Source organism: Bos taurus, chromosome 22 (genome assembly GCF_002263795.3).
Source record: "Bos taurus isolate L1 Dominette 01449 registration number 42190680 breed Hereford chromosome 22, ARS-UCD2.0, whole genome shotgun sequence".
NCBI classification, from domain to species: domain Eukaryota; kingdom Metazoa; phylum Chordata; class Mammalia; order Artiodactyla; family Bovidae; genus Bos; species Bos taurus.
Window position 1 is genome coordinate 538,035 of NC_037349.1, and position 27,199 is coordinate 565,233.

Sequence of the window (27,199 nt, forward strand, 5' to 3'; positions counted from 1 at the left end):
TCCCTTAAATCCCATGGGCTTTCTTCACTGTATTTCATTCTCACCTCCCCCTGCCCAACCCCACTGGATAATTTCACAGATTCTGTCTTCTGCTTGGTAAAGTAGTGTTGAAGAAATATATTGGATTTTTCATTTCATTCATTGTGTTCCTTAGCTCTAGAATGTCTGTTTGGGTCTTTTTAATGATTTCTATCTTTTTGTTGAAGTTCTCTTCTTGTTAATTAATGTATTTTTATCTTGATTTTATTGAGCTGTCTGCCTGTGTTCTCATATAGCTTGCTGAACTTCCTTAAGACAATCACTTTGAATTCTTTGTGAAGCAAGTCATAGATTTCCGGTTCTTTGTGTTTAGCTACTGGGGCTTTATTAGTTTCCTATGGTGGGTCATGTTTGCCTGATGCATGTAGCCTTGTGTTGATGTCTGTGCATTTGAAGAAGCAAACGCCACTTCCTGTCTTCACAGGCTGGCTTTAGTAGATTAAGGCCTTCTGCTGCTCTGTCCTCAGGCTGATGGAACTGCATTACAGATTAAATTTGAGCAGGGCTAGAGCCTGGTCTCTTGGCTGCTGCTGGGTCCTCAGTTGTGTCCACCTTTGGCAGGTATATAATTGGGGATGCAAGTGGTTTGAATCCTGTCTGTTCCCTGGGTGCTGGGACTGCCTGCAGGACTATGGTTGAATAGCCTAGTCATGGTGCCATATCTAGGTCCACAGTTGAAAGGCCTTTTACCAGGGTCATGGATAGTGTGGTATCCACTATGTCCCTGAGCATTCTCCCACCAGGTCTCTGGGTGGGCAGCACTGCCTCTGGGACCAGGGTGCAGAGTGGGGTTAGAATGTCACGGGGCTGCTTCAGGATTTACCATCAGAACTGAGGTCAGCAGACCTGCCACTAGGGGTTCAGACCAGTGTGTCTTACACTGGTTTCCTGAGTGGGCAGTATTGCCTCTGGATCATGGCAGGTTGGGCTTGGAATCAAGTGGTAGGGCCCCTTGAGCATCTACAGCTGGGACTGAAGTCAGCAGACCTGCTATTTTCAACACTGATAGAAATTTCTTCTAATATTTAAGTCTATAACTTAAATAGAATGCTTCTCCTAAAGTTTTTGATTGATTTTGTTGTTATATATTTATTATTGACTTGTTATTTTGGGAAGTAAGCATCTGGTTTAGCTATACCTTCATTCACACACATAATGGTTTTGGTGGTGGGTGCTCAGTCACATCCAATTCTTTGTGAGCCCATGGACTCACTCACATGTAGCCCACCAGGCTCCTCTGTCCTTGGGATTTCCCAGGTGAGAATACTGGAGTGGGTTGCCATTTCCTCCTCAGGGGCAAAGACTGGTGTTGCTGGGTCCCTGGGCCAGCCAGAGTGACTCCAAACCACTTCAGAGTGGGGCTGGGGCCAGGTCACAGGACTGCCTCAAGCCTGCAGTTCGGTCTGAAATTGGAAGTCGTGTTAACAGAGGCATGAATGTGTGTGACATCTCCTGGTCCCTTGGCAGCTTGGCTGTGTGCACCATGGCCAGGTTGGGCCAGAGCCAAGTCTGTGGGGGAAAGGGTTGTTTTTGGTCTGTAGCCAGGGCCACTGTCAGCAAGCCTGCTTCTCCAAGCAGTTCTTCTTGGTCTTGGGCTTATCAGGGTTTTGCAAGTTTATACATGGATCCCCAAACTCCCAAGAAGCCCCTTTTGTCTGTGGAGGGATGCCAGGTTGCTCTTTGTGTGGGAGATGTGAGCTTGGCACCACCTATTCAACCATCTTGCTGATATCCTGCTAAACACTTGACATTTCATCTCTACAACACTTCTCTGAGTTTACTGCTGCATTATGTCCATTTTGCAGGTGAACCAAATGAGGCACAGGAGATTAAGAAGCTTGTCCAAGGTTTTCTAGCTGGAGCCAGGATTCCAACTTCTTCAGACTGACTTCAGAGTTTGTGTTCTTAAATACTGTGGTTCCCCTCCCCTAAGTGTTTACATGCATATAATAATAATGTTTTCTTCTCTGCAGTTCCTGGGTGGCCTGACATGGAAGGAGTTCTTGGTGGATGGTTCACATGTAGGGCTTTTCCATTCTTAAAGTCTGAGAAATTCAGTCATGTTACCTTAAGTGATGTGTCTTTATTTTAAATAGAATGTGGAAATGGGGAAGATGGGGATTTTGGTTCATGGAATCCAGAAATGGATAAACAAGCTTAAGATCTGGAAGGCGACTCAGGAACCAGTGACCTCACTGGCTTGTCTTTGTGGCCTTTGAGTCACATCTTCTGCTGGGCTGCCTCACCAACCCCCACCAAACCCTTACCTACCTCACTAGGTAGGCTGCAGTCAGGGGCCCAACCTGTTTGGCCTGGTGCCCTGTGCCAAAGTGGGTCAGGGCAAGTTTAAGGAGACTTGACAGGCTCTGTGAGAGTGGAGGACTCAGAAGCAGGCTGCAGAGGTTCCAGGCGAGTGCCTTGTGCTTCATAAATGTGACTGGTTGGTCCCTGCACAGGTGAGCTGGGAGGCCATGGGCACACATACACATTGTCATTGCCATGTAAAAATTATGCAAATCTCTTGGAAAATGTCTTAGAACACATAAAACAAGCAAGTAGGTTTTGGTTTATGAACCATTTGGCATTATTCACTAATTTGTATTTATTTTCTGTCTTATATTTTCATTAGTAGAACTCATTGAAGTATTTCTAGTACAAGCAGTCTTTTTATTTTGGCTGTGTGGCCTATGGGATCTTAGTTCCTCGACCAGGGATTGAACACATGACCCCTGCCGTAGAAGCAGAGTATTAACCTCTGGACCATCAGGGAGGTCCCAAGCAGTCTTTTAAGTCAGTAGGATTATAATCCATGAAAGGCCTTTGTAGGTAGAAATTATGTGAGTGAAACTTGGTTTTCTTTTTAAAACTCATCCTAAAGAATTATGTTGTCAGCCAAAGGCATGCCACTGCTGTGAAAATAATGGGCCACTACTACTCTAATAATGAACTGTGGGGCAGGGAAATGAGGAGCTCACACCTGGAGAGCTTTTGGCGCTTGGACACTTAGGGAAAGAGCCGCCTAGAACAATACACTGAACCAGGATGGCACTCCCACCCATGAGAGCTGGATGTCACCTGCACCCACAGTTTGCTGCTCACCCTTTCAATTGTTGTGGCCTACTTGTTTCCCCACAGGAACCTTGTAAATATCATTACTCTACAGGATGCAAACTAAGGTTGAGAAGTTAAGTGGTTTATTAAAGGTCATGTGTGAAGTAAATGAAGATGGTAAGAGCTTTCTTTTCACCTTTCTTGTGTGTGTGGGAAAACTGAAACACTAAAGGTCAGTGATTGTTTCAAGTCAGCATCATCCCCTTCCACACTTTGTCTTGCACCTTCCGTGTTTATGTCTTCTCCCCTTGGTTGAGCACTTCATCCTCTTCTCATTCTCTGAACGATCATGATAAATCTCATTCATGCCTAAATCTTCAATTACAGTGTTTATGCTAATGTTTCCAAAATATGTTTTTCTAGCCCAGGAATTCCCTGCTAAGTGCCAGCTCCTATTGCTCTGGTTGTCTAATAGAAATCTCTCAGGGCCTATATCTGAAATAGAGACCATCCTTTCCCCAGTAAATGGCCTCACCGCTCACCCAGAATGCTGCTCCAGAAGCCTGGACTACTCCAACACCACCTACTCTGCATTCTCTGCAGTCCTGTTGACTCTTACTCTTCCAAGTTTCTGGAACTCGCCTCTCTCAGGCCTCCAACCTGTGTGCTTGCCTCAGTCCAGGCCATTCTTCTGTGGACAGCCCTCTTTCTTCTGTGTGCTCTCTTAAGGCGTAACCCAAGCTGTCACTTCCTTGTTTGAAATCCATGAATGGACCTAAAAATTCCACTCAGTCTTAGCTAAGTTCAGAGTGCCCATTGGTGCCCTGTCCACTCTTTAGGTGGTGTGGCTGTCCTGTCCCAAGCCTTTCTGACTCTATACACCATTGCCCTATGCAGGTGCTGCATCTAAGAGTGAGGTAGCAGAGATCACACATGTCTAAGTATGTTTTATCTTATGAGAATTAACTGATTACAAGTTTTGGAGCCTGGCTCGTCAGCAGTGAGTGAGTGAGGAGGGCCTTTGAATGGCTAGTTCTCTCTGTCTTTCTTCCTTACCAGTGATCACAGTTCTGGGTAAGGTTTCACATTTTGGAAATCACAAAGGGTTGGAGGGAAAGATATCCAAGATTGTGAATTTTGAACAGAGTAGGCAGCATTGCTAAGATGCAACCAGGACATGCCTGCCAGAGCCGTGTCTTTCTAAATGGCCCCCACTGTGTTGTGCACTGTGTCATCCTTGTTGTCGAGCAGGACAGCCTTGGGAGCAGCCCTGCTATGAGGCTCCAGGCTCTAGGAGGAAGAGTGTGTGTGAGCAGTTGTGTGTGTGTGCTTAGGGTGGAGGAGAGGGAGCACAGTGAAACCAGTGGAATTGGGGTGGGGGGCTTCTTTTGTGGTGATGAATGACTCAAGTAGCCATGTTGTGTGTGTAGGGGGGAGTGGAGCTGTTGGGGTTGAGAACAGGGAGTGGGGGCACCTGGTAGAGTTGAGGGGAGCCCCAGTTTGTCTCATTGGTTTTGTTAAGGGAATATTTAAAGCAAAACCTCAGTCTTTAGGCCTAGATCTGTAATCTGGATATTATGTTTTGCAGTTGATGAATCAGCACTTATAGCCAAGCCTCATACCCTCGCCTTAGGGTCTGTGTCATTGGGAAACAGCCTCTGGCTCCCTAGGCTCGTCTTTTATTACCCTCACTTTGAAAGCAAGCCTCTTACCAAGATTTTCCACTGGTGAGAAAGCTGTCAGTCAGTGTATTCCTGACTGCTCCTCCCAAGTGCTGCAAAAGCAGAAATGAAAATATATCCCCATTAAATTTTGCTCAGTGGTGGAACTAGTTGCTAGGAACTAGAAACAAGGGGCATTAAAATTTTTTCCTTTTAACCTCATTTTTGCAAAAAAATTTCCTGAATTCAAAAATTTAAATTAGCTGGTACAACAGATGAACTTTGGTTCCTCTCCGGCAGTACCTCCTGGTAGTGTAATAACATGTACTAGGAATGAGGTTATGAGATACAGTTAACTCCTGCACCTATGTTGTCACTCACCGAATGGTTCCAAGTTCAATTCCTTGTAGGAAAATTGACAGTTGTAATCATGTTGTCAGTCATTTGCCTTTTTTGCTGTAGCACTAACATTGATGTCCAGACAGAAAGCTCCACCCCGACTGACTAATATGAGGCACAGGTCTTGGTTGCATGTCTTTGCTAAAATGTCAGTATTCATCAGCAGTTTGCAGCCAGTGCTGTGTATATTTGTTTCCTTGGGTTCAAGAGTACAGTCTAGGAAGTCCTGTGTCTTGTCTCCACAGTGTTTAGTATGGTCAAGTTTCTATGTTTAGTATGGTCGACACCTGGAGGTCTCCTGGGAGAATGTCTCCACCAGCTGCCTTATCACTTTCTTCTATGAGTAAATCCCCATCAGCCGTCTGCTGTATTCAGACTCCATGACCTGAGGTCTCCCTCGGTTTTTGGAGGTGATGTAATGTGGTAGGAAAAAGGCAGCTTTGGACCCAGACATTCCTGAGTTTTAAACTGATTCCAGCATTATGTTTGGGGGCATGTCGCTTAGCTCTCCTGGACTTTATTTGTAGCACAGGGAAACTCCTGTGTATCTGGAAGGGTATGAGCTTAGCAGTCCTGTGGAATGTGGACATCTGCCAGGTAAGAGACATCTGATAATGCCTGATGTCCTTGATATGTCATTTGCCTATCAGGGAAGCCATTCAATTTAAGGTGGGAATGAAAATATTTGCCACCGTGTTCCTAGAGACAGTGTGAAGACAACAGCCTTTGAAGGCAATTTAAGCTTCTTATGGGGAAAGGCATTTTGTGCAGAGCTTTTGAAATCAGCTAAACTCTCTCCTTGCTCATACTTACGTTCAGTCACTCAGTCGTGTCTGACTCTTTGCAACCCCATGGACTGTAGTCCACCAGGCTCCTCTGTCCATGAGATTTCCCAGGCAAGATACTGGAGTGGGTTGCCATTTCCTTCTCCAGGGGATCTTCCTGACCCAGGGATTGAACCTGAGTCTCCTGCTTGGCAGGTGGATTCCTTCCTACTGACCCTTCAGGCAAGCCCAACCTCTATCCTTGCTGTTTCTAAATCCAGAAGTTGCTAGTATGTGTCCATTTCATCTGGTTCTTAAATGGCCCACCTTATCCATACAATGAATGTTAAAAACTAGCTGAAGGCACAGCCCTCAAATGCAGTGAGTCCCCCCATGGCAGTCCCCGCCATGTCGCTGGCCATGTCTCTGACCTGGCTCCCAGTTCTCTCCCTCTACTTCTGCACCCTTGTTTAGTTCAGCACCCACTTTGTGTTGTCCTCCTGCTCCAGCTTCCATTCACTCCTTCACTGTGTTTCCCTTTCCCTTCCTTCTGTTCTAAAGGAAAACCAGGCCCTCCTTCTCCACCTCATGGACCCCTCCCCATTCAGGGTTTCCCTTGGGAGGAAGGTACAACACATCCTTTCATTTATTTTTGTGTGTGGGTGGGAAAATTGACCTTTGAGATATAGAAAGTGCTCAGAAACTGATTTAGCACAGAACACATCTTGAACTGTTTCAGCCCTCTAGGAAATTTATAGGTAATTTGCCAGCCAAACTGGAGTGCTCAGTGTTTACACAGAAGAACCTTTCCCTTTGCTTCTGGTGGTGCTGTTTCTTCCTCTGGGAACACCCTCTTTCCTTGTCTTTCTGTTCTCATTTCATAGACAGCCTCCTTAAGAAGCCTGTCGCAAAACAATGTGATCTCTGACTTTCAAACTTCATAATTAAAAATTGCTGTATTTATTATGAAAATAAAAATAATGCATTCTAATAATAGAATAATTTTAAAGTAGAGAAATACATGAAGAAACAAAACCACATCTCTCATTACACCAAGACAAGAGCTATTTACATCAAATGATGTTTTCCTTCCTGCCATTTTCTTTGCATCCTTCATACAGTGGTCATAACATACATAAAATTTTGTATTCTCCTGTCATAAGTACTTCTATTCTATTTTACATTTCCTTTAAACATTGTAGAAGCTGTATGATATCTTATGATGTGGCTCCTGATTGGCTGATCCATTCTCCTGATGTGGAATATTTAGCTTCTTCCCCCATTTTTCTGTGTTTTAAGAATCCTAAGATAAGCATCTTTGTGCATTTTGGATTTTTTTTAAAAAAATAGATCTCTAGAATGCAATAACCAGATCAGAGCTTATTGACAGATTTAAAAGTATGTGCTATATCTTAGCAAACTGACTTTCAGAAAGTTTGCTTTTTAAAACAAATTTGTACTCCCAAATTTATACATTCAGCAGTGTATGTGACTACAGGATCACATATTATATGTTTGCTATTTGAACAAAAATATATTTTCCCCATGTTATGAGACTTGGAGGATTAAGACTGTAGCACATGTGTGCATTTACTGGGTATTGCAGATGTCGTCTCTTGGAGGTGGGTTGACAATCCACTCCTTGGTCCCAGCTTTCACGCCAGGTAGATCAACCTCTCAGTTGGTGTTGGGTTGGAATGTCAATCCAGATGGCTGAGTTCTGCAGTGATAGGAAGTGGGATTCTTCCAGGAGCTTTTGGTCTAGTGCTGTGCCCTCTCCCCAGCGTGGTGTTTTCTGGTGTCCCCCTTCATTCTGCTCGGCTGTTCTGGCCCCTTGACTCCAGCCCTGTGGTCCTCAGCGGCGTGGGCTCTGGGAGCATCCTGGAAAGCAGCCAGTTTTGATATGGATGACTCAGACACTGCTTCCCTGGTCAGAGGAGTCCATCCCTGCAGTTACCCTGATGGGAGTGGGTGAAAATGAGCATTGCCCTGATTTGAGAGCACCATTTTTTTTCCTTCAGAAAGAATAGGAGTGGAGGCTTTTAAATATATAGGGTTTTTTTTTTTTTTTAAGGGAAGATTTCTTTTAGAACAATCCCTTACTCTCTTGTCTGGAAAGAAGCAAAGTGTTCTTCATATAGTTGGATGTGTGTCTGTTTAGAATGTAGTGTTTGGATTAAAGGAAGTAGATGAAGCCTTGCATGCATAGGCAGATGCCTCATTGTTTTGTTTATTGAGCACAGAGCATTAGCCAGTGCAGCCCTGCTCCTCCCAGCCGCCCTGGGGAGACTGTGAAGGTTGAATAGATTATTTCTTAGGGTGGGAAACATGAAAAGATCTCTAAGAACATGGATCTCTGGTTCTGTCCCAATTGCAAAAATGATGTTTGAGGGTCACTGCCTTCCTTAGTTTCTGTCTGGTTGTGTCACAGATTAGAGGATTTGGGTAGAAATTAGGCCATATTACCAAGTCTATGTTCCATGAAGTATGGATCCCTGACCTGGGGGCCACTTGCTCTGAGGGAAGGACAAATGGTAAAAGGACTTGAGCCCTTGCTAACCTTTTTGTCCCATGACTGTCTTAATAAATGGGCCTTTGCTTTAAGAGCCTGGGTGTTTTTTTTTTCTTTTTCTTTTTTATAATGAAAATTTTTATTATATTTGGAATTAACCAGCTGGACTCAGTTTGCTGCTGCTGCTGCTGCTAAGTCACTTCAGTCGTGTCCGAATCTGTGCGACCCCATAGATGGCAGCTCAACAGGCTCCCCTGTCCCTGGGATTCTCCAGGCAAGAACACTGGAGTGGGTTGCCATTTCCTTCTCCAATGCATGAAAGTGAAAAGTGAAAGTGAAGTCGCTCAGTCCTGTCTGACTCTTAGCGACCCCATGGACTGCAGCCTTCCAGGCTCTTCCACCCATGGGATTTTCCAGGCAAGAGTACTAGAGTGGGTTGCCATTGCCTTCTCAGTTTAGATGATCTAATTTTGTTGGCAACATCCAAAGCATCATAGTCAAGAGCCACTCGAACATATGCCTTCTTCTCTCCATCAGGCTTGATCACAATTTTCACTTTGGCCATGTTAATGTCATAGAGCTGCTTCACAGCCTGTTTAATTTGGTGTCTAGACGTTCACAATGGATACCAATGTGTTATTGTCTTCTGTTTTCTTCATGGCTGACTCAGTGCTGAGCAGGAATTTGATGATGGCATAATGGTCAAGTTTGTTTCTCCTAGGGGCACTCTTCTGAGGATGTTTGGGCTGCCTCCTGAGCCAGTGTTTCAGGCTGCCAGAAGGGGGGTACATTTGGATTTTTTTTTTTTTTTTTTTGTGGCTGTGGATGCCTTTCAACACTGCTTTCTTGGCCTTTAAGGCCTTTGCTTTGGCTTTGGCTTTAGGAGGGGCATGGGCTTCCTTTGTCACCTTCAGCACCATCTTTGTGAAAAGGAACCTGGATATTTTTAATGCTTGGGAATGGTTTACGGTGAACTAGTCTTATCTCCTCGCCTATCTCCAGCTGAGCTATTTCAAATCCTAAAAATGATCCTGTGAAGGTGCTGAAATCAATATGCTAGCATATTTGGAAAACTCAGCAGTGGCCACAGGACTGGAAAAGGTCAGTTTTCATTGCAATCGCAAACAAAGGCAATGCCAAAGAATGCTCAAACTACCACACATTGCACTCATCTCACACGCTAGCAAAGTAATACTCAAAATTCTCCAAGCTAGGCTTCAACAGTACGTGAACCAAGAACTTCCAGATGTTCAAACTGGATTTAGAAAAGGCAGAGGAACCAGAGATCAAATTGCCAACATCTGTTGGATCATAGTGAAAGGTTGCTGCTGTGAGCCATGTGCTGCACCAGGATTTGTGACCTCCAGAGGAGAGGATTTTGATCCAGGGCCAGAGACCAGGCTTGACTAATGGAGCTTTTTATGTAACAGAACTTTATTAAAGTATGAGAGAGATAGAGAAAACTTCTGACATAGACATCAGAAGAGGGAAGAAAGAATGCCCCCTTGATAGTTTTTAGCAAGGTGTTTTATGTCTGTTAGCAAGCTTATTAATCAGATAAGAGAGACCTCAGGGCTGAGGGAGTTTCACCAGGCCCCTCTCCCACAATATGCATTTATGAGATAAGATGGCATAAGGTATGTCATCCCCCAGCCATAAAACAACTGGAATGAATACTGGTTTGTTGAGCCGTTATCAACCCAAGGTTTGAGAAAAGAAAGTAGTTAGTCTTAGGGGGAACCATTTTGAAGAAACGCAGATTCCAAAGCAAATAAATAGTTTCATTAACATAGCCTAAGAAAAACATTTCCTTAAGGAAAACACATTGGTTAGCTCAAGTCAGAACCAGGTGTCCTCAACACAGAATTAAAAGAAGACTCTTTTAATTTTGTGTAGAGAAGGAGAAGTCTGCCACTTGCAGTTTATTTCTCCTGCAGATTGGGGACCTTTAGCCTTTCTACCTGTTACCCTCTCAATAGAAAAAGCAAGAGAATTCCAGAAAAACATCTGCTTCTGCTTCATTGACTATGGTAAAGCCTTTGACTGTGTGGATCACAACAAACTGTGGAAAACACTTGAAGAGATGGGAATACCAGACCACCTGACCTGCCTCCTGAGAAATCTGTATGCAGGTCAAGAAGCAACAGTTAGAACTGGACATGGAACAATGGACTGGTTCCAAATTGGGAAAGGGGTATGTCAAGGCTGTATATTGTCACCCTGCCTATGTAACTTATATGCAGAGTACATCATGAGAAACGCTGGGCTGGAGAAAACACAGACTGGAATCAAGATTGCCGGGAGAAATATCAATAACCTCAGATAAACTGATGACACCACCCTTATATGAAGAGGATCTAAAGAGCCTCTTTATGAAAGTGAAAGAGGAGAGTGACAAAGCTGGCTAAAGCCCAACATTCAAAATACAAAGATCATGGCATCCGGTCCCATCACTTCATGGCAAATAGATGGGGAAACAGTAGAAACAGAGAGAGACTTTATTTTCTTGGGCTCCAAAATCACTGCAGATGGTGACTGCAGCCATGAAATTAAAAGGCGCTTGCTCCTTGGGGGAAAAAAAAGCTATGACAAACCTAGACAGCATATTAAAAAGCAGAGAAATTACTTTGCCGACAAAGGTCCGTCTAGTCAAAGCTATGGTTTTTCCAGTAGTCATGTATGGGTGTGAGAGTTGGGTATAAAGAAAGCTGAGCACTGAAGAATTGATGCTTTTGAACTGTGGTGCTGGAGAAGACTCTTGAGAGTCCCTTAGACTGCGAGGAGAGCCAACCAGTCCATCCTAAAAGAAATCAGTCCTGAATATTCATTGGCAGAACTGATGCTGAAGCTGAAGCTCCAATACTTGGGCCACCTGATGCAAAGAACTGACTCACTTGAAAAGACTCTGATCCTGGAAAGATTGAAGGCAGGAGGAGAAGGGGACAACAGAGGATGAGATGGTTGGATGGCATCATCCACTCAATGGACATGAGTTTGACCAAGCTCCAGGAGCTGGTGATGGACAGGGAGGCCTGGTGTGCTGCAGTCCATGAGTCTCAAAGAGTTGGACACGACTGAGGAACTGAACTGAACTGAGTCCTTCTCTTTTATCAAGCCTTTAGGTAATTTAAGGTCCATTTGGAACACCTGGTCTCCGACTGCCTGAACTATCCTTTATGTGCTGGCAAACCTCTCAGATGTCCTTTCTTTCTGTCAGGCAGAACCCACAGAATCCACTTCCAGTTCCTACAAGGCCCCATGTTTCCAGCTGGCCAGTCCCATTCTTGTCACTCCAGGCTGATCCAAGACATAAACGGTGATAAAACAAGATGCCCCCATCTCCTTCCTAAGATCGTAGACTTTGTTGATTATTGGGAGATGCTGCTTCTTCATTATTCTGTAGTACCTATTTCAGAACCCATAGTATTTGCCAGCTTTTCCTCATATTTTGTTTACTCCCAGCTTCACCTCATCCTAAGGTAGGAAGGTGGTGATCCAGAACAGTCTCATCACATGACAGACAAGTCAGTGGCGGCAGGAGGAGGGAGAGGGTAGGTACCACTCAAGGCCTAGTTAATTGTTGATAGGCCTTTGGGCTTTTTCACAAAAGGCTAAAAAACCTTGCTTTTTCTGTAAAGTTTCCTTGTCATAAAACTACTGTGGGCCAAACAAAACACATACATGGGCGCTAGTTGGAGATAACTGTTCTCAGCTCAGCTTCTAGTAAGGGCTTGAATGATTGGTATACTTATTTCCAGGTCTTTAGAGGTCACTAAAGGAATTTTCCTGCTGTTTCTCAAGTTTACATGGTTCTGTAACTCGCAAGAAGCTGGCAGGATTTATCAGGATGCAGAGACTTAAGTTTAAATTATTGATCCCTGCATTTAAATGTCGCAGAAGATAAGGACTTCACTATAAAATTAGCGAAAATGTCCTGCCTCAGTTCTCCATGTGGCATCACAGTTAGACAGAACCTCAAAGGCACCTGGGCACCCCTCTCCTCTTCCTGCCTTGAGGGGAAGAGGGTGACCATGGTCCACTGGGATCTATTTGTGAAATCCCTGGAGTCTCTTTTGTCTTCCTCTCTAGCCTCAAAGCTGGGGCAGGGTTTGACCTGGATGTTAATAGGCATTAGCTGAGAGGATTGAAATGATACCCAATGCACCAATATCCAGCTCTGCTTCCTAGATCTGTGACCTGGAGCTGCTGAAATCTGGGTCAGAGGAATTAAGAATTGCCCAGCCTTCTGCCACACTGGGCACTTGGCACAATGTGGGTCAGAGCTGGCCCTCCACTTCCTTCTGTGCTCATGTGTGGATTCACTCATCTGCACCCCAAGACCTGCCCATCAGCCATGCCCTAGAAGCTTCCTCTCCACCTCTTAACAGAGGCCAGAATCCTCAGGGCCAGGCTGAGGGCTGGTCACCCCACTACAGCGCTTCCCCACCCCTGCTGCTTCTGCTCCTTGTGTTTGAAAGCCAGGAGCCTTAATTCAGGTTTTGTTGTCATTGTGGTTGTTTATTTGTTTTGGCATAGTATATTTCTATGTTTTTAATCAGTCTTTAGGAAAATTTTAGATTTATAGAAAAGTTGTGAAGCTAATATAACATCCCTGTATACCGCTTACCCATTTTCCACTGATTTAACATCTGATATTGCCTCGCTATATTTGCTGAAGAAAAACAAGCCTGCATTGATAATGTTACTATATTTGCTCATGGAAAGCAAACCTACATAGATGATGTTGGTATTAATTAAACTTATGGCTTTATGTGAATTTCACTAGTTTTCCTGCTGAGTTTTCTCCTGTTCCAGGACTCCATGTTGAATTTAGGCTTCAGTGTTTGGTGTTGCCCCAGTTTCCTGCCTGCCTTTCCCTTTTCTTTACACGTTCTGTTTGTATAACCATTTTCAACCTGGTGAATTCCCCACGAGAGATTATGTGCTCATTTGCAGGCTAATTTTGAAATATGAGAGCTTTAATCCGCACCCCATGATAGAACTGTCAGCTTGGAAGGTGTATAGCTAACACAGACGTGGGTGGGGGCTTCTCAGCGCCTCTGAAGCAGAGCAGGAGCAGGTGCTGCTCAGACACAGCTCTGCGACCCCGCACTCTGTCAGTGTATAACCAGCGTGGCTCATGAGCCTGGACTCCAGCTGCAGTCACATCTGCTTTATTTTCCCAGTCACACCAATGTGTCATCATACCTGTGTTTATCTCTAGGTGAAGTCAGCTGTGCCCATCCAGCCAGAAAGTGGGAGCGGGAAAAGACACTGTGGCCCGAGCTCAGGAGCACTGGCTGTGTTGAGGCTGGGGGACACGGGAGAGGCCGTGGCCAGGCACGGACGGGCAGGCTTCGCCACCAGAGCCCCAGGTTCCTCACCCAGTCTCGGCTAGTACCTTCTTTGGAAGAAGCCATGTTCACAGCTGACTGTAAATCACGTTTGCTGTATGTAGTGGGTTTATTTTTATTATTTTTTGTTTTTAAGAAACTAACATGCATATCAATGGAAAAGTTCAGTAGTACTAGAGTTTAAAACTAATTACAGCCCCCTCATGCCTCTGCCATTGATGTCTGAAAGGCAATGAGCTTCAACTTTTTAAGTTGGTTCTTTTAATATTTGCCTCCAAAGTTAAAAATAATATGCATATACTTCTAGCTCTCGACTCTAGACTCCTAGCAGTGTTGGACGTTAGTTTTCAGGCTCTCTCCCTCTGGCATCTCAGTATATTTGGTTATTGCTATTGCTAAGTCACTTCAGTTGTGTCCAACTCTGTGACCCCATAGATGGCAGCCTACCTTATAGCAGTAGACATATGGTGTACTAATATTTTGCATCTCTTATTGTACTGCTTTTTTGTTTTTCCTTGAGTTCAAAACAGCCTTATGTCTTCATTAACTTTGTTCATCTAGACTGTATGGTTGCGCTCCTAAGGTCTCCACCAGCTCTGTAGAAATCCTCAGTAGCATCTTTCAGAGATTAGCATCAGATGACATTTGTCAGTCCCAGTTCCCTTCTGGGGAGATCCTCCCTGGAACTCTGAATTCTCTTTCATGCCAACCACACTGTGTCCTCCTTGGGAAGAGCATGCCAATATGAGAATGATGATTGTTTTCTAAATTGTTTTCCGTTGGATGGATCATGGGGTCTTATAGCTAATATTGTTTCTTTCTGCCTTGGCTTTGAAAGGTTGTTGCTGAACAAAAAGACACCAGGATTCTTGGCCTCCGGAGGAGAAGAATTCAATCCGGGGCCAGAGACGAGGCTTGATCGCTCAGAGCTTTTGTGTAATAAAGTTTTATTAAAGTATAAAGGAGAGAGAAAGCTTCTGACATAAGCATCAGAAGGGGGCAGAAAGAGTACCCACCTGCTAGTCTTCAGCTGGATGTTATATAGTCACTAGCAGTTTGTTAATGAAAGAAAGGAATGCCTTAAAACTCAAAATGGCACCAGGCCCTTCACTCATAACATGCATTTTGGGATAATCTTGGCACCAGATGATTCATCTCGGGCCATAAAATTAACTTGAATCTTATAGAAGGGCAGATTACCATACAAATAGTTCGTTTACATAGATTAGGGGAACAATGTCTGAGTATAACATTCTGGTTTGTCAAGAAGGTTCTGAGCCATTAAGCGGAACTGACTTGAAGACAGAGTCTGGGGTAAATGCATAGTACATTAACATAGCTTAAGACAAACATTTCCATAACAAAAATGCATTGGTTAACTCCAGGTTTGAGAGTAGTTAACTTCAGGTGAAACCAGGTGTCATTATGGCAACAGTATTTCAAGAGAAACCTCCTTTTAAATTTGTATAGAGAAGAAAAAAAATTTCGCTAGTTTGTTTCCTCCTGCCGCTTATGAGAGATAAAAATGTCTGACACTTGCAGGCTATTTCCTCCGCTTGGAGACCCCTGGCCTTCCTGCCTGTTACCCTCTCAGCTTCTGGAAGCTGGGGGCCTATCTCCTTCCCCCACTTGCCACACTGCCACAACGACCAACACTGTGTTATTTTGTGTATGTATTTCATTCCAGTTTCATCATATTTTCCTCTTCCTGTTCCCCTTTTACTCAGCTGTCATTTTTAAAAAATGTATCTTAGAAATGAACATAAATGAATACATGCTTGTTTTTCTTATATTTTTAAAGAAATTTTATCGAGATGTAATTCACGTATCATACACTTTGCTTGCTTAAATATATAATTCAATATTTTCTAGTATATTCACAGTGTTGTGCAACCATCATTGTGATCTAATTTTAGAATATTTTTTGCCTCCTGAAAAAACCCCGTAACTCATTAATAGTCAGTCACCCCCCATTCTGCCCCATCCTATGGCCAGCCCTGAGCAACTGCTAATCTTCTTTCTGTCTCTCTAAATTTGCTTATTATGGACATGTTAAATAAATGGAGTCATACAGTATGTGGTCTACTGTGACTGGCTTGTTCCCTGTTATAGCATGTATTAGTACTTCTTTCCTTTTTCACTGGGCTTCCCTGGTGCCCAGGAATAGATCAGAGTATTTATTCAACAGTTGATGTGCTTCTGATTTGCTTCCACTTTTTTTTGCTATTATAAATAATGCTGTTGTGAATATTTGTATACAAGTATTTTTTTATGTGGATGTATGTTTTAATCTCTGTTAAGTATATACCTGGGAATGAAACTGCTGAGTCATATGCTGTTTAGCCTTTTGAAATCAGCCAGACTTTGTCAAAGTCTGAGAATGGCTGCACCATTTTATATTCTCAGAAGCAAATCCTTGTAATTGTGTCTTTTTTTTTTTTTTTTAATCATAGTCATCCTAGTGAGTGTGAAGTGGTGTCTCGTTGTGATTTTCACTTGCATTTCCTTAATGACTAATGATGTTGAGCATCTTTATATGTGCTTATTGGCCATCTGTATATCTTCTTTGGAGAAATGTCTATTCAAATGTTGCCCATTTAAAGAACAGTTTTATTGAGTTATGATCGACATACATGCAGTTCACCCATTTAAAGTGAACAAGTCAGTGGTTTTTAACATTCACAGAATTGTGCAATTATTGCCACAGTAAGTCTGAGAAGTTAGACTAGTTCTCATCACCCCAAGAAGAAACCCTGTACCCATTAACAGTTATTCCTTTGTCCATTTTTAATGAGTTGTCTTTTTATTGTTGAGTTTTAAGACTTCTTTATACAAGTTGCTTATCAACTGTCAGACTGGCAAATATTTTCTCCCATTCTGTGAGTTGTGTTTTTATTTTCTTGATGGTATTGTTTTCAGCAAAACAGTTTACAATTTTGATATGGTCCAGTACTCTTGCCTGGAAAATCCCATGGATGGAGGAGCCTGGAAGGCTGCAGTCCATGGGGTTGCTGAGGGTCAGACACGACTGAGCGACTTCACTTTCACTTTTCACTTTCATGCTTTGGAGAGGGAAATGGCAACCCACTCCAGTGTTCTTGCCTGGAGAATCCCAGGGATGGGGGAGCCTGGTGGGCTGCCGTCTATGGGGTCGCACAGAGTCGGACACGACTGAAGTGACTTAGCAGCAGCAGCAGTAGTTTATTTTACTTTTTCTTTTGGTACATTTGTTTTTGGTGTCTTTGTCTTGTGTTTTTAATTGGTGTTTACTTCTGTAGTCTCCTCAGATTTTTTTGAGATCAAAGTCATTCATAAAAATAAATAAGAAAGTTGTGTGGCAATGGCATGAACTCTGTCCACATGCATCTCGGCAGGGAAATCAGTAATGAGTTTTTAATGTTGAAGCCTCGGTAGAGGCAGGGATCTTTCTAGAGTCTGGAGGGATCAGTTGCCTTCAGCTATGCTTCCCTAAATCTTTCTTTCAACCCCTCTCTCAGGTTGGTGTGGGGCTGGGCAGCAGGTAGAAACTGGAGGAAACTTGATGAACCTCTGAAACAGTATCCAGAACTGTCCCCTTCACCCCTTCGCTCGTGCTTGGGGTGGCGGGGTGGGGGGATGCGTAGGTGGGTCTGAAGAGCACAGACTGGGATCCTTCTGCAGACAGCTCTGAACCACTTACAAGGTGGAAGGGAAGTTCATTTATGTTATGAGCTCAGAAGAAATGGGTTGGCTACCAGGTAGTTAGCCACATGTGCACCATTATTTCTGTGAGAAAACAGGCCCTAGATTCTAAATCATCAGTTCAGAAATAGACTTTTAAAAAGTGCTCTGTTTCTAAGTTGGTTCTACCTGTGCCTGTTCATTGGTGTTCTTTTCCGTAGCTGTTCCACCCATGGGGTGTGTGTGTGTGTGCAGTTTTATGTCCATTTTTTTGTCTGCCTATGAGCATTACTATCCTAAGATCCTGGCTGTAAGGCAGCATGCCCAGGGTGGCCATCCCCATTCAGACCCCACAGCCTGTCAAGGGAGAACGTGAGCTCGGCCAGAGGCTGGTCTGAGTGGCTGTAGCCCTTTCTCATGAAGAGCTGATTATCCAAGTGTGAATTAGAGCTCTTTTTTTCTCTTCCTTCCAAACTCACATTTGGTTGTTTCATGGCTCATTAGTTTTGTTTTAAGGATGGGCAGGGAAACATGAATAGGGAGAAACTGGAGCTTTTTAAAAAGTGGTGGATATCAACTGAAATGGCATTGTTAATTTATATAGGGATTTTATCTGTGTTGATCTTGTTCCACGTTTTCATAGAGAATTGATATGATTTTTTAAAAGAAAATGAATGCATACATATGGTTAATAAGGAGTGTGAAACTGAACATGATGGCCTCTCCCCCTCCCTATTACCTCCCCAACTCTAGACTCTCTGCAGAGGTAGCTACTGTTAAATTTCTTTTGTTTCCCTATGAATTTTTAAAGTATTTATATATTAGATAGTTTGTTAAAAGTGCACAGATGGTATCATATTATACACAGTCTTGTGCATCTTTTTTCTTCTTTTTTCATAAGAGGTATTTGTTGAAACTGTTTCCATGTTGGCATGCACAGACCTGCATCCCCCTTGGAACTGCAGAATATTCCTTTATATGAATGGTTGTGACTCTTAATCTGCTCTCTTGATAGACATTTAGGTAGTTTCTCACTTTTTGCTAATACAGTGCCCCATGAAACTCTTGGGCAAGTGTCTATCTTTTGTAAGTTTGAATTAATGGATTATTATATTTGCCCTTAAACCATAAAAGGTCCTGGTTTCCAGTGATTCTTAACTGGGCCATGGAATCATGAGGCTTTGGGTTGTAGACTGATTTGTTGTATATGGTTTGGGAGCAGTCTGATAGGAGAGAATAGAATTCAGATTTTATTTTTGAGAAGATACTTGAGCATTAAGTTCAAAAAGGACCCAAGCATTATTGTCTGTTTTGTAGTGCTCAAACATTTATGCTTACATTTTGTGTCTTTGTAATGCTTTGGAGGCTGAAAGGACCTTGATTAGCTTTGCCTGGATGTGGAGATGGACTGGAGGGAGTAGCTTGGTTAGAGAATACAGTCCCAAGCAGGGGAGTAGGGGCAGAACTGGTGAACTGCACCCACTCATTCTGGTCTATAGGAAAAGACCACTCAATGTTTCCTGTTCTAGAAGTACTTTTGCAGTGAGATGAAGACATGGTCTGTGGAGTGGATCAATATTAAAAGTTCTCACAGTGTCAGATGGTGAAGACAGGTTTCTTGAAGTGCAAGGTCTGGATGTATGGGAGTGTGGCAGAGGGCAGCTTGGCATGACTGAGCTGGACAGGGGTTGGGCATTTGGTTCTGACTGTACAAACCTCTCTGCTCAGACTACAGTTTCCCAAGCAGAGCTGTTGACCTCCTTGTTGGCTTGTGGAGAAGAGCTAGCAAGACAAACAAAAGATGTGGGCAGGTAAAGACTTTGATCCATCCGGCCACTGCCATCCCCACCTGTCATGACAGTCAGGACTTACTAGTGCTTACTAAGTGGATTTTGGGAGAATTAACTTTTGTGGGTAGTTTGGGAGTTGAATTTTCATTAAATGCTTTGGAGTAGTTGGAGTGGGAGGACCTGGGAGAAAGGAAGGTGATTGTTTATTGATGGCCAGTGAAAGGGCGGCAGACCCAATTTCATGCTTTTACACACGTTATCTCATAGAATCTTTATAATATCCTCAGTGAGGTGTTTGCCATTATCTACCTTTAACGGATGAGGGTGTGAGTGGAGTCAGAGTTTTACTGATGGTTGACCTGTAATTGGTTTCATTTCTGTGAGCTATAGATGGAAGGTAACTGTAGGCCTTCCACTGACTGCACTTTTTTGCTCTGTGTCTTTCCTGGGGTCCAGTGTGATGTTGAACTGAACACTCATTAGAGCGGTCATGGGGCTGTTGGTTGAGTTTGCTGAAGCCTTGCCCAAAGTTTGGATTTCTGTTCCCGGAAGAGTATTGTTGGGGTGTTATACATTATCCTCCCAAGAACTTGAATGTGAAGCTACTTGTCTGACTTATATGCTTCTGCTTGCTCGAAGAATGATGGCGTGATCAAGTCTTCCTGCTGGGTTTGGTTCATGTCTATTTTCTCATAGTGAAAGCATGCTCAGGAATGTTGTGTGAGCTGCCTCACCTGAGAGATGCTTCATGAGGTTCGTGGCTGTCTTTCATGGCTTTGCTGAGTACTTGGGGTGCTCAGGGCACACAGACTGGGCATGGGGAAGCAACCTTTTTCCCTATAAGTCCAGCTGGCTCCAGAAGAAGTCCTGACAGACAGTCCTTTCCAGTTAGGGAATTAGACAGGGTTAGGTTGAAAGGTCTTTGACTCACCATTGACATTCAGCCCGTTGTCGGAAAATGGCCAGACTCTTCCCTCCACATGCTTCTGTTGACTTGAAGTTTCTATTAAACCCTCCAAACTTCTTAGGCACAACTTTAAAATCCAATTCTTCTGCCAGTTCTCTTGCCTCCTTCCCCAGTTCTGCCACAGGAGCTATGTTTCACAGACTACAAATTCTGTTCTGTTCACTTTTTGTGACGGTTCTGCCTAGTTAGAGTGCATTTCCCGTCTGGCAGGGAGTGGCGCGATGTGCCTTTATTGATCCAGGGAAAGCGTGCCTTTCCTACTGCTGACGTCCAGTCATCAGAGCTGCTGCCCTGCCATTGCTCTCCCCAGTGCCCCAGCCAGTGTCTTCCACTAACAGTGTTCTACTCTCATATCAGTCTTACTCTTTAGTCCTGCACACGTCATCTGCTTCCCGTCACTCAAAGGTGCCCTGGGATCTCGTCTCACCTTGTTCCCTCAGCAGCCCCCACAGCGTGTTGTGCTTTCGGGTTCCTGTCCTCACTGTGATGAGTCTTAATTGGAAAGTGAGCAGGGCTGGGGACCAAACACCCCAGGAGTGGGTGCGCAGGAGTATGGAAGAGTGGAATCCCCAGGTAAAGAATATGGGCCCTTGGAGACAGCTTCATACCAGCTGCCAGGTGGGCACCACATGCTCCCTGACATACTGAGGATGGTCCCTCCCTGATCACATCATGGGGAGCCCACACCACACTAAGTATCCCTCCAGGCTCAGCAATCTACCCATTGATACATTTTTAGGAATCAGTTCAGTTCAGTTTAGTCACTTAGTCGTGTCTGACTTTTTGCGACCCCATGGACTGCAACACACCAGGATTCCCTGTCCATCACCAACACCCGGAGCTTGCTCAAACTCATGACCATCGAGTTGGCGATGCCATCCAACCATCTCATCCTTTGTCGTCCCTTTCTTCTCCTACTTTTACTCTTTCCCAGCATCAGGGTCTTTTCCAATAAGTCAGTTCTTTGCATCAGGTGGCCAAAGTATTGGAGTTTCAGCTTCAGCATCAGTCCTTCCAATGAATATTCAGGACTGATTTTCTTTAGGGTTGACTTCTTGGATCTCCTTGCAGTCCAAGAGTCTCTCAAGAGTCTTCTCCAACACCAGTGTTCAAAAGCATCAATTCTTTGGTGCTCAGCTTTCTTTATAGTCCAACTCTCACATCCCTACATGACTAGTGGAAAAACCATAGGTTTGACTAGATGAAACTTGGTTGGTAAAGTACTGTCTCTGCTTTTTAATATGCTGTCTAGGTTTGTCATAGCTTTTCTTCCAAGGGGCAAATGTCTATTAGTTTCTTGGCTGCAGTCACCATCTGCAGTGATTTTGGAGCCCAAGAAAATAAAGTCTGTCACTGTTTCCCCATCTATTTGCCATGAAGTGATGGGACTGGATGCCATGATCTTCATTTTTTGAATGTTGAGTTTTAAGCCAACCTTTTCACTCTCCTCTTTCACCTTCATCAAGAGGCTCTTTAGTTCTTCACTTTCTGCCGTAAGGGTGGTATCATCTGCATATCTGGGGTTATTGATATTTCTCCCAGCAATCTTGATTCCAGCTTGAGCTTCATCCAGCCCGGCATTTTGCATGATGTACTCTTCATATAAGTTAATAAGCAGGGTGACAATATACAGCCTTGATGTACCTGTTTCCTGATTTGGAACCCTTCTATTGTTCCATGTACAGTTGTAACTGTTGCTTCTTGACCTGCATACAGATTTCTCGGGAGGCAGGTCAGGTGGTCTGGTATTCCCATCTCTTTAAGAATTTTCCACAATTTGTTGTGTTCCACACAATCAAAGGCTTTGGTATAGTCAATAAAGCAGAAGTAGACATTTTTCTGGAATTCTCTTGCTTTTTCGATGACCCAGTGGATGTTGGCAATTTGATCTCTGGATTCCTCTGCCTTTTCTAAAACCAGCTTGAACATCTGGAAGTTCATGGTTCACGTACTGTTGAAGCTGGCTTGGAGAATTTTGAGCATTACTTTACTAGCATGTGCTACTGCTACTGCTGCTAAGTCACTTCAGTCGTGTCCAACTCTGTGTGACCCCATAGACGGCAGCCCACCAGGCTCCCCCGTCCCTGGGATTCTCCAGGCAAGAATACTGGAATGGGTTGCCATTTCCTTCTCCAATGCATGAAAGTGAGATGAGTGCAATTGTGTGGTAGTCCACACAGATGTCCACACCGCACATTTAAGGAATAAAGCAAAGTCACTCAGTTGTGTCCAACTCTTTGTGACCCCATGGACTGTAGCCTACAAGATTCCTCCATCCGTGGGATTCTTCAGGCAAGAATACTGGTGTGGGTTGCCATTTCCTTCTCCAGAGAAATAAGATAATGTAATTTAAGAATAAGATAATGTAAGATAAGATAATTTTAGGAATAAGATAATGTAAATGAAATTTCTTATACTAATGATTTTAGAAAAATTTAGAGCCCCAAAGAGAATGCTAACATCTCATTTTCTGAAAATTCAGGAAATTTTCATCTAAGTAACAGAGCCTGACCCCAAACAGTGGGCACTGCAGGGAAGAACATTCCAGTGGAGATAAAGATCTAGATTTGCCTTCAGGAGCTTGTGGTCCAGAGGCAGGTAGAAGGCAGGGAATGGAAAGTAGCCCTGGGAGTGGCTGAGCCTGGAGGTCTGTCATGTTGGGCATGTGGCCAGGCCAAGGCGAGACCTTCCCTGGTTGTCTGGAGTTTAATCTGTCATGAGGAATTTTCAGGGATTCAGGGGAAACCTGTGCAGGGTAGGCTCTCTGAGCCCCACTGCTTTCTCTTGTTCATATAATGCAGTCCTGTGTAGGATAAAATTATATTCCAAAGGAAGGGTTTTGTAACCTCCAGGGGGAAAAAAGGAAGAAACATGCAATGAATGGGAAGTCACTGGAGGTTTGCAAGCAAGGAGTTGGTGTGCTGCTCTCCATCCTATTGGGTTGTTCTCTACAGAGCCTGGTGTAGCCTCCTGAGCCTTGTTAGGTCTTGTGAGAAAGGAGGGAGGCAGGCGTAGTACCAGCTGTGCCCCCAGCCTGGCCTTCTTGGGTGCAGGAGCTCATGAAGGCTATGGAGAATACAGGAGTGGCCTTGGGCCTGCCCAGCCTGGGGCCCTGCTCTTCTGTCCCCACTTGTCTCCCTTGTCATCCTTATCCTCTTTACTGCTGGCAAGCTCCTACGTTCTCTATTCAACTCCTGACACCTGACATGGCTTGCTGACCAGGTAGCTGGTGTGGCAATAAGAGGAAAAGCTGGCCTGCGTGGCTAGCATGCTCTCATGGGGGTGCTGTTGTTCCCAAATAGGACCCCCTGGAGCTGGAGGCAGTGGAGGCTCTCTGCTGGTATGCTACCATGAGGTTGTATCTGATACGGTGTCTAGATGCCAGGGAGAGGTGGAAGAAGGTCCCCAGGTCAGTAGAGAACCCTCCACAGTATTGTATCCTGGCATTTGTCATGCTCAGGATGCCTGTAAGAGGGCTGCACTGGAGAAATGAGGGAGACCTTAGGTCAAAACTGGGGAAGCTGCAGAGAAAACGCACAAGCAGAAACTCTGTTTTGGGAAATCCTGAAATTGGGTTTTGAGTGAGAGAGGCAGAGATGCAGAATGAGGCTATGGGCAGTCCCAGCTTCCCAAACAGCTACCCCAGGGGAGTAAGAATTGGTGCACTCTGCAGGCAACTGTCGCAGGACCAGGCCCTTTGTCAAAACTGCAGAGCAGAAGATTGTATGAGAAATGAAGCTGAGTCCACCAGTGGAATTTGTCATCTGCTTGTATTTGCTTTTTTACCACCATATGGTCTTCCATTTCTCCCTTCATTCTCCATTCCCTTAAGGGGGGAAAAAAAAAAAACCCACACAAAGAAACTTCCATCACAGATTTTAAAAAGCAAGACACAGTGAAAACTATTAGAAATGATAGTTGATGCAGCCATGAATTAAAAGACGCTTGCTCCTTAGAAGAAAAGCTATGACAAACCTAGACAGCATATTAAAAAGCAGAGACAGTACTTTGCTGACAAAGGTCCATCTAGTCAAGGCTATGGTTTTTCCAGTAGTCATGTATGGTTGTGAGAGTTGGACTATAAAGAAAGCTGAGTGCCAAAGAATTGATGTTTTTGAACTGTGGTGTTGGAGAAGATGCTTGAGAGTCCCTTGGACTGCAAGGAGATCCAACCAGTCCATCCTAAAGGAAATCAGTCCTGAATATTCATTGGAAGGACTGATGCTGAAGCTGAAACTCCAATACTTTGGCCACCTGATGCGAAGAACTGACTTATTGGAAAAGACCCTGATGCTGGGAAAGATTGCAGGCAGGAGGAGAAGGGGACGACAGATAATGAGATGGTTGGATGGCATCACTGATTCAATGCACATGAATTTGAGTAAGCTCCAGGAGTTGGTGATGGACAGGGAAGCCTGGTGTGTTGCAGTCCATGGAGTCTCAAAGAGTCAGACACAACTGAGCAACTGAACTGAACTGAGAGCTAGGAGACAGAGCTATAAAACGTTTGCTGATAGTCTTCCAGAAATGTGTTGCATTGGGTGGAAAGCCATGGGTGTCTATAATTCTTAACAAATTGTTTTCCTTTTTAACTGAGTTCTGCGATCCTCCTCCCAATGGGTGTTTTGCTGCACCCTAGCCCACCCCAACCCACATCCTCAGTAGGAGAAAAGGCAAGGAGTCACCCAGAACAGAACATTGAGAGGGTGATGTCACCATGAGGTCATTAATTGTAGCCACTGTCAGATGTGGGCAAGCAGGTCATTCAGACCACATGCCCTGGACTGTTTCAGGACACATTTCTTTTCATTCTTTAAGCTCATTTATTATGCAGCCTATGCATGCAAGGACCAAGTGTGAGTCACACCCATGTATTCCTGCCATCCTGTCTAGGGGAGCAAGGATGGGAGCAGCAGTTAACACCAAGTACTCTGCTCATTGTAGCCACAGAGTAGAGTCCAGGGCATGCAGGCACAGGGCTCAGATGGCACAGAGTAGTCAGTTCAGCTGAGTTCCCCCTGATAGACTCAGATCTAGGAGAAACTTCATGTTTAAGTTGAGACCTTAAGGAGAAGTGCCAGGCACTGTGGGGCTGATATGGAGACACGCTGGTAAGTCGAAGCTGCAGGAAAGAACAAGACAGGACTTGAGCTCTTGACCCAGGGTGAGGGGTAGGTCACAGTGCCTCTGAACATCGGGGGCCACCATATGTTCAGCCTTTAGACATGTTTTAGTCAGATCTCAGCTTCTTTTCATCTCCTGTCCTCCTTACAGTTAGAATCCAGACTTAGAGATGTATATGTCATCATACGACCCAATACACTCTTCTTGCAAAATATAAGTTAAATAGGAAGGGGTAGTACACAGGTTAAGTTAGGAAATCCTTGTCTACTCATTTTGGCATTTTTTGCTCTTAAAGCTGCTGGTCTTACTAATCTAAGGCATTTCTCTTAACAAAAGTTGATAAGTAGATATTTTCTCCTTTGTCTGGTGGCTAAGTTTTGGGTCTGCTGGTAAAGACTTAGAACCAGTATCTGGTTTTGAATTTGAGGGGCCTATGTGATGTGGTTGGAAACAACAGTTCTTTCTCCCATTCTCACTGACTTCCCTTGTGGTCCTTAAAGCTACATTTCAGACCCTTGCCCACCCGTGCCCCCACTCTGGTTGCAGAGCTGCTCTGCTGGGCTTTTCACATTGCAGCTCGTGTGCTCCAAGCAGTGCTGCTCAAAGGGATGCCTTTCCTGGACTAGGCCTTTGGGAAAATCATCAAAAGCCTGGACTTTCTTTAGGGCTTTTGTTGAAATTCGGCCCATAACCAAGGTTGGTTATATTAGTTTATATTTGCCACCAAATAGCACTGATTTTCCATCTGTTACCACTGCTTTCACATTATTCTAATTAACTCTCCTAGTCATCAGTTTCTGAATGAATTGTATTTTGTGATATTTGGAAAATTTGTCACAGAAACCCTTTTGGCTGCAGCCCATGCATTCATTTCCTGTTGTTTTGTGCCATGAAGTTGCACCTCTGTGTATTTTTAGTAGCTAAGAACTCTCTTCTGTTGCCTTAAAAATTTGTACAAAGTGAGAATTGAGAGTTAAGTTTTATTTGGGGCAAAATGAGGGCTGAAGCCTGGGAGATAGTACTTCAGATAGCTCTGAGGAACTGTTCTAAAGAGGCAGGGGGAAAAGGTTAGGATATATGTGATTTTGGTGAAGGAGGAATACATGCAATCAAGCACATATTTTCCCATAAGTTTTCAGCTAGTCTTCTAAAGCTTTGCTAATCGCAAGGAACATCACCTTGAAGGATATTACTGGTTTTCTAGATATGGGGAGATACAAGAATTGGGCTCATAGATTCTACTCCTGAAAATATCCAACTATCTGAGGACCTGTCCTGCCAGTTTTTGCCCCTTGAGCACAGAGTGCTTCACTTCTGCTCTCCACCCTGAACTCCGTTCAAGGAGTGTTGAAGGTCAGCAGCTGCAGTAGCACATGATTTAATCCTTGTAGAGGTAGGTGTGTGTGTGTGTGTGTGTGTGTGCGCCCGTGCGCGTGCACTCAGTTACTCAGTCATGTCCAACTCTTGACGACCCCGTGGACTGTAGCCTTCCAGGCTCCTCTGCCCATGGGATTTTTCAGGCGAGAATACTGGAATGGGTTGCCATTTCCTCCTTCAGGAAATCTTCTCAACCCAGGGATTGAACCCACATTTCCTGTGTCGGCTGCATTACTACTGAGCCAGCAAATGCCAATTTGTAGTAGGTGCTTCTAAGGGCAAGGGGGGTGGTTTTGTGGTTTGCCTCCAAAATGGATTTTGGGTCCATTTATGCTGCAGTTGTTCTTGGCAGGTCACCCAATTTGAGCACGTTTGTTTTCATTTTGCTCTCAGAGATGCGGTGACAGCTAAGATATCTGAAGAATAATTCCTAATAACCTATAAAAGGAGATGGAGGTAGACTCTTCCATGTGGTTTCAGTTGTCATTTTCATTTTCTTCT

The 27,199-nt window shown here is 44.1% G+C and overlaps 1 protein-coding gene and 1 pseudogene across 2 annotated transcripts in view; one reads left to right on the top strand and one right to left on the bottom strand.

Moving 5' to 3' along the window:
• The window catches only part of VOPP1 (VOPP1 WW domain binding protein), a 180,184-nt gene that overhangs the window by 23,399 nt on the left and 129,586 nt on the right, over positions 1 to 27,199 (top strand).
• LOC107131640 (large ribosomal subunit protein uL23-like) lies at positions 8,552 to 9,346 on the bottom strand (annotated as a pseudogene).